The sequence below is a fragment of the Mus caroli genome, unplaced genomic scaffold (assembly GCF_978045245.1).
Source record: "Mus caroli unplaced genomic scaffold, Mus_caroli_1 scaffold_2, whole genome shotgun sequence".
NCBI classification, from domain to species: Eukaryota; Metazoa; Chordata; class Mammalia; order Rodentia; family Muridae; genus Mus; species Mus caroli.
This window is the reverse complement of record NW_028227257.1, coordinates 61,325,569-61,333,518: the sequence shown is the minus strand read 5'-3', so window position 1 is coordinate 61,333,518 and position 7,950 is coordinate 61,325,569. Positions and strand designations below refer to the sequence as shown.

The 7,950-nt window shown below is 46.0% G+C and overlaps 1 pseudogene; it reads left to right on the top strand.

Annotated features, from left to right (window-relative positions):
* The first annotated feature begins 459 nt into the window (after positions 1 to 459).
* LOC115029085 (cytochrome b-c1 complex subunit 6, mitochondrial pseudogene) lies at positions 460 to 7,169 on the top strand (annotated as a pseudogene).
* Positions 7,170 to 7,950: the final 781 nt, after the last annotated feature.

Sequence of the window (7,950 nt, the reverse complement as noted above, 5' to 3'; positions counted from 1 at the left end):
CAGAGTGATATAACCAATGGTGTCAGTTACTTAGTACATTACTGTGATTCAAGTACCTGAACTGGTTGTGATTTGCCTAGTGTGGAGGCATATGTCTTTATTCCCAGAACTCAAGGAGCAAAGGTAGCTGGGCATTGGTGATGCTAACTTTTAGTCCCAGCATTTGAGAGGCAGAGGCAGGTGAATGAGTTTAAGGCCAACCCGATTTATAGAGTAAGTTCCAGGACCACCAGGACTACATAGAGAAATCCTGTCTGGAAAACAAATACACAAACAAACAAAAAACCTAAACAAACAAAGAAGAAGCAAGGGTAGGCAGATCTCTGTGAGTTGGAGGCAGCCTGATCTACATAGTTTTAGGTCATCCAAGACTACATAGTAAGACTTTGACTCACAACAAAAACACAACTCCCTTGCCCCTTACCACCAGTGCTGGGCAGGAGAGCCAGCCCCAAGGTCATGAAAGCTGACCCTATCCCTTGTCAGCTGCAGCAGTTGGGAGAGCCCTGGGAGAGGGAGAGATTTATCTCCCTGGGTAGCACAATAGCACTGGCCCTGGTGGAGGAGGCACAGGTGAGTTAGAGAGCTGGCCCAGTCCCTTGCCAGCTTTGGCATTGGGTGAGCTAGCCAAGCAGTGTGAGAGACTGGTCCCAGTGGTAGAGGTGTAAGAGAACTGGCAGGCTGACCAACTCAGCTACTATGTAGGCCCAGATCCAGGCTTTGAGTTGGCCTACCCCAACATCTTCCCTATCTATGAACTGCTCGTGAAGGGGTTGGTCTTGCAAATCCAAAGCTGTAGGATCTCCATAACACAGGATAACAACAAACTATCTGAGAGAAGTCTCACTGAGACTCTAGTATTGATAGTGTAGCAGAAGCCAGAGGCCTTGAACAAGACCAATGGCTCGTTGCAATGAACATTTGCAAGTGAAAATGTGTGGACAAAAGGGTTTACTGTAGGACACACTGTGACAAGAAGTTTTTTATTTTGTTTTGCTTTCGTTTATTTTATCCTATTTTGTATTTATATTTTTATTTTCTTTTTGGAGGGAGATTGCAGGGTGAGTGCAGATGCAAAGGGCTGGGGTGAAGAATGAGATTAAGGTAGATGATGTGAAATTCACAAAGAATTAATAAAGAGTAAACAAACAAATAAATCCAAAACTAAACAACCCCAAAATACCTAAGCTAAGTAACTCAAAGATGATTTTAGGTTTTGTTCCAGTTGGGCTGACTCCACAGCTTTGGATATGTATGAGGATATCATGGCAGGTTGCAGCAGGAGGGAGGGAAGAGGACAGGCAGGAGAGGTGGCTGGTCACCCATCAATGGCTGGAAAGCTGAGAGAGGAAGGGGCTGAGGACAAGTTACACCCTTCAAAGGCAGGCATGAAGTAGCCTACTTCCCTCCAATAGGCCCCACCTCCTAGTAGCCCATCCTGTAAGAATTCATCAATAAACCCATCCGTTGATGTGGTTACATCCTCTTGGTCCAATAATATTTTACTTAAAAAATTTAGAAATTTTATCTTCTATTTATTTATTTATTCATTCATTGTTTGTTTGTTTGTTGGAGAGGTTTCCTATCATGGCCTCCATGTGGAGGTCTGAGGACAAGTTTTGGGAGTTGGTTCTTTCTACTGTGTATATTATAGGCTCAAACTAAGACCACCAGGTTTGACACCAGGAAGCTTTAATTACATTTTGTGTGTGTGTGTGTGTGTGTGTGTGTGTGTGTGTGTGTGTAACAGATCATGTGTGGAAGTCAGAGGACAATGTTCAGAAGTTAATTCTCCTTCTACCATGTAGGCCCCAGGGCTCAAGCTCAGGTTGTCAGGGGTTAAACTCTGGCTGTCAGGCTTGGCAGCAAGCACCTTTATACACGGAACCATCTCAACAGCCCCTGCCACATTTAATATACTAACTATGGGGACCTGCCTTGAATACACAGACATTTTACGTCAGAACTGTAACAGGCCTTAAATCCATTCCACTATTGATTCCTAGAACTGTAATTTATTACTTCATTGTGGGTGTTTTGTTTTGTTTTTCTTTTCTGAGATAAGTTTCTATCCCATAGTCCTGTCTGGCCTGGAATGTATTTTGTAGATGAGGCTGCGTAAACTCAGAAACCTACTTGCCTCTGCAGCCTGAGTGCTGAGACCAAACAAATGTGCCACCATATTGGCTTAGAACTATAATTACATTTTTTTCTTTTAGAATTATTTTGGTTTATGTGTATTCATGTTTTGTCTGCATGTATATATGGGTACCATGTGCTCATCAGAGCCCTTCCCCGAGAGCAATTGGAGAGCAAGATGTTTTCTCCCGAGTTTCTGTTCTTTCATCTGGTTTTTACAATTTGTCTGTGAGGGGGTAGGGGGCTTGCTACACAGCCCAAGAGCTCTCATGTAGCTAAGGCTAGCCCTGAAACCAGAATCTTTTTGTCTCATGCTTCTGAGCCCTCTCCCAGGACAATGACAATGACAATGATGAGATGGTGATGATGATGATGATGATGATGGTATGATGATGATGATGATTACAAGCCCAGAGCTGCCTGTGCTACACTGAGCAGAGAAAAAAAAATCAAGAATGAAAAGGAGACAAGAATGAAGGTACAGTTAGGATCCTCAGATTCTGATGGTCCTAAGGCTCCTCCCACTTTTGTCTTTTATACTCAGTGTCTCTTTGTGATTTGGCCAGGTTGATCCTGGCTTTTGTTACTATGAAAAACTGATTAACACATAATTGTGACTGAGTATGGCAGATGGCTCGCACCTATAATCTTAGCATTCAGGAAGCTGAAGCAGGAGGATGACTGTATCAAACTAACACAAAATACACAGCTCTTCTTGGCCATCTGCATAGAGCTTTGATCCCAAATGAACATCTGAATATTTATCTCTAGTAGGTTTCACCTTTGCCCTATCACCCTGACTTCAGAAAAATTGGTAGAATTCTAATCTTAATTTATTACATAATCCTATGACTTTTGATAGAGTGCTCACAATTTATTCATCCGAATCATTTCAGTGTTGAACTGCACAAAGGCAACCAGACAAACAGACAGACACTCTCACTTGTAATCCCAGCACTTGAGAGGCTGAGGTAGGAAGTCTGATAAGGGTTTTAAAGACCAGTCTGGCTTGTTTACACAGTGAGTTTCAGGTTAGCCTAAACTAGAGGGAGATCCTGCAAGAAAGGGAGATGGCTGGAGAGTTGGCTCAGCCATTGAGAGCACTTCTTGTTTGTGCAGAGGATCTGGGTTTGATTTCTAGTCCCACAGGGCAGCTTACAACCGTCTGTAGCTCCAGTCCAAGCTGATCCGATGCCATCTTCTGACCTGTGTGGGTACCAGGCACGTATGGGGTATACAGACATACATGCAAGCAAAACACACACATAAAATAATAAGATAAACAAAACTAAAAAGAAAAGAAGGGGCTGGAGAGTTGGCTTAGGCATTAAAGACACTTGTTGCTCTTGTATTAGACTGGAGGTTGGTTCCAGCAACTATGTCAGATGGCTCACAGCCACTGGAAACTCTAACTCCGGGGTATCCGACATCCTCTATTGGCCTCTGAGGACACCTGCAGGCACATGTACACACATGCATACACACAAATAAGTCTTTCTTTTTAATTAAAAAAAAAACCTTTTATTGAGTCTTGTGAGTTTCATATCATGCATCCCAGTCTCCTCATCCCCTCATATCCTCATATCTACCCTTCACTCTTGCAACGCCCCCCCAAAGTAACACAACAACAACAACAACACCCCAAAACACAGAAAAACATCTCATCGTGGAAGCTGTAGTATGTCACCGTGTATCCCAAAGTGTATCCCTCCGGCCCACACATCTTTTCTTGCAGATGGACATTGCAGTTGGTCTGGTTCGAGGTCTCTGCCTTCTGTGATACTGCCAATATTGGATCCTCACCAGGACTCCTCCTGCTTATCCTGTTGTTGCTTTATGTCATGGAGATCCTACATCTTTGGATCAGCAAGACTGGCCCCTTCACGTATCTCAACCGTTTGCAGGTGATATAGATTTGGAGATGGGCCAACTCAGAGCTCTCCATCTGGGCCTGAGTGGTAGCTGAGCTCTAGTTAGTGAGCCAGCTGCCCCTTATCAGCACTACCAGGGTGAGCCTTCCAGCACCACTCTAGCTAGACCACACAGTGCCACCATTGGCAGGAGGCAGGGTGTGCTCTCCTGCCCTCAGGATAACTCACTCACTTGTACAACTCCAGAGCCATCACCGTGCTACCCAGTCCAAGCACAGGGTCCACTTTCCCAAGTGCTACAGCCTTCGAGGGACTGGGCCAACTCTCCTGGTCTTACATCCTTGGGGCTGGCTCACTCATGCCTTCTCCACTAGGGCCAGCCCTACTATGCTCTCCCTAACCTCTGGTTGGCTCGTCCACACCCCTGCCACCAGGGCCAGCTCCACTGTGCTGCCTGGTGAGCTGCAGGGCCTGCTCTCCTGACTGCTGCTGCTGCTGCTGGTGATAGGTGGGGTCAGCTCTCCAGAGCACAGCAGCCAGTGAGGGACAGGGCCAGTTCAGCACAGTCCCCAGACATGTACATGGTCCCTGGTGGCTGCCCAGATCAGGGATGTCCCCACGTTCTCTAATGATAATATGACCCATGACCATCGCCACTGATCTTTCCCACTGAATAGCCATGGACCTAGACATGGCCCCTCAGGTGGTAGCTTGGGCTGGGACCTCACCATGGCCCCAAGTGGAGGGCCGGCCATTCACAACAGGCTACTCCTCTCCACCCTGAGTCTCCAGTTCCATCTCTCTTCACAACGCTTAAGCTGTTCCACTTCTTTTTCTCTCCCATCTCTCCACCACGTACTTGCACATGTGGTTGCTCCCACTGCAGGATGGCCACATGGCTGGCAGACCCCTGAGTGACATCTTCTGTCTGCACCATGTGTCCTAGAGGCAAGCAGGTGTCTACTGCCCACCTGTAGGTGCACAGGATGGGCAAGTCTGTGGGTCTCATGGTGGTCCAGAGGTCCCTGTCTGTCTTCCTCCTCCCTAGTTACGGGGCTCTGTATCTATGGCCTGTCTATGCCATGGGGCAGAAGGCAGGTCTGGGGGCATCTTTCCCTACCTGCAGCACCTGACATAACAGACATAGGTTTCTATCTGTCTCCCTCCTTCCTCAGTGCACTGCCTGGATTTGATTGATTTGATTTTTATGTGTCCTAGGCATCAAAGCGCTTTGGCCACCATGCCAGGCCTTAAGCTAAGATGAACAAAGGACTGCCATCTGCTCTGTCCCTGACTACACAAGAACAGTACCACCAACAAGATGTGTCTTTGCCCATGTGGTGGTGGTAACGGTGGGAGACGTAACACGGATGACAAATAATCTTGTAAAAGGAGAGATGATTGTATGTTATTTTATCTGTGTACATGAATACTTTGGGGATGCTCTTCTAGAGTCCTGTTGGTCTGCTCCACTGTACTGTTTTCCAGCCTTATCCTCCATCTTCCTCCATCCTGTGATTCCATCAGACACCAGGAAAAGGCCTCGCCATTCTGCTGAATCACCGGTGATCCCAGGACAGACAGAGGCTACCATGCTCCCCTCCTGCCCCCATCTGCCCTTCCACTCAGTTGCCAAGTCTGTGGAAGAAATGCTTTCCATTGTCACTTGTCAGCCTCACTGCCACATCCTTGGTCACTATCTCTTGAAACATCTCTTCTGCCTCACTCTTTCTTCATCTTCTGGGGACCATGCTAAACATAGCTTGGATGCTGCTGTCCCTCAGAACAGCTCTTGGTACCTTGGTTATTTGCTTTCCCCTACTCTTCCCATTTTCTCTTTGTGTTTCGGTTCAGATGGTTTTTAATTTACCTGTGTTCAAGTTCAGTAGCCCTTTCCTCAGGCCTGCCTCGCTGCTGAGAACCCGGCTGGAGCGTTTTTTACCGCAGACAGCATGTTTTTATTTGTAGCATTTCTGTTTGACTTATACTTTGTATGTCTCTGCAGGATTCCCCATCTGTTCATGCAAGTTGCTCACTTCTTTCCACTAGACCTTTTTACAAATTAATTATAATTATTTTAAAGCCCTTGTCTAGTAATTCAACATCTGTGTCATATGTGAGTCTGGGTCTATTGACTTCCTTTTAAACAACAGATCTGAATGGAGATTTTTTTTTTCTTTTGTGCCTTTTTGTGCGTTGTGAGTGGTTTTTGGGGGGAGGGGTTTGTTTGTTTCTTTTGCTCTTTTTTTTTTTTAACTGAATGCCCATGGTATATAAAACAGCAGAGATTGAGGTCAATAGTAAATAGTATTTAAGCCTGAAAGTGGACATGCCCCTGCCTGCAACCTGTTGGTGTAGGAGGGTTAAGTCACTCTGGTTGGAAGTCAGGCAGTTTGGGTCTCATTGCTCTCATTATCTCCCCATGCAACCCAGGTGTCAACCTCCCCTGTGTGGCTGTTTAGAGTGGGCAAATGTTAGGAAACCTGTGTTCTTGAGCCAGTCTCCAAGGCTTTCCAACTGTCCCCACTTGCTGCCCCTCCAGCAGCCCAAGCCACTTGTTGCTTATTTGATGTTTAGCCTCATTCAGGATGGAGTTTGGCTCCCTGCTATTCTGGCTTGACTTCTGCCTTAACAATTAAAAATGAATGTATTGCTTCTTAAACCTGAAGTGGAGTAGCTACCCTGAATCCCAAACCGGCTCCCGACATGGGACTAGAGGCCAAAGAAAGATGCTCACTGGATCCGGAGACCCCAAAGAGGAAGAAGAGGAAGAATCAGTGGACCCTCTAACAACAGTGAGAGAGCACTGTGAACAGCTGGAGAAGTGTGTAAAGGCCCAGGAACGACTAGAGTTGTATGATAATCGCGTGTCTTCCCGATCACAGACAGAAGAGGATTGTACAGGGGAGCTCTTTGACTTCTTGCATGCACGGGACCACTGTGTGGCCCACAAGCTCTTTAAAAACTTGAAGTAAATGTGCAGATTCGTCCTCCTCAGCCTTGTCACTGGGAATCAGGAACAGTTCCTTGTGGTTCTGGACATCTGTGTCTAATGTAGTGAGTTCTCGAGAACCTCACTGACTTTGGCAGTAGCTTCTCTTCTGTGTAACTAGCAGTGACTTCATCTTAATAAATTGATCTGCAAACTTGCAAAAAAAATGAACTTAGTGTGTGTGTATGTGTATGTATGTATGTATGTGTGTGTGTGTGTATGTGTGTGTGTATGTATGTGTGTGTAGGTCCACACGTCTGTACAGGAGCTTGTGGAGGTCAGACGTGGGCACTGGACCCCCTGGAACCGGAGTTACTAGTTGTCAGTCACCATGTGGATGCTGGGAGCTGAACTTGGGTTTTCTGCAAGAGCAGTGAGTTCTCTTAACTGCTGAGCTAACTCTCCAGACCCAGTCTTAACAATGTTTAAACTTATGTTTGTGTGTGATCTTGCACATATATGCACCACAGGACACATGTGGAGGTCTCACACAACACACAAAATGACTTGCAAGAGCTGGCTCTCTCTTACCACGTGGACCCTGGGAGTTGAACTCAAGTTCTCTGGTGTGATGGGCTAGTCTTGGTTGCTAACTTGACTTCACCAGGAATGAACTAAAACTCAAGAGTCTGGGTACACCTGTGTCAATTTTTTTTCTTAATTAAATTGCACTAAATGGGAAGATTCACTTTTAATCCAGATCTTCTGAGGTAAGAAGATCTATCTGTAACCTGGGCCACACCCTCTGGTGGCAACCTCTATAAAGGACTTGAAGAAGGAAGCGTCTTTCTCTGTTTGCCCTCCCTCTTGATGGCAAGCCCATTCCTTGACTGCAGTAGAGCCTTCTTCTTTGGGATTCTTTTTTTTTTTTTTTTTTTGGTTTTTCGAGACAGGGTTTCTCTTTATAGCTCTGGCTGTCCTGGAGCTCACTTTGTAGACCAGGCTGGC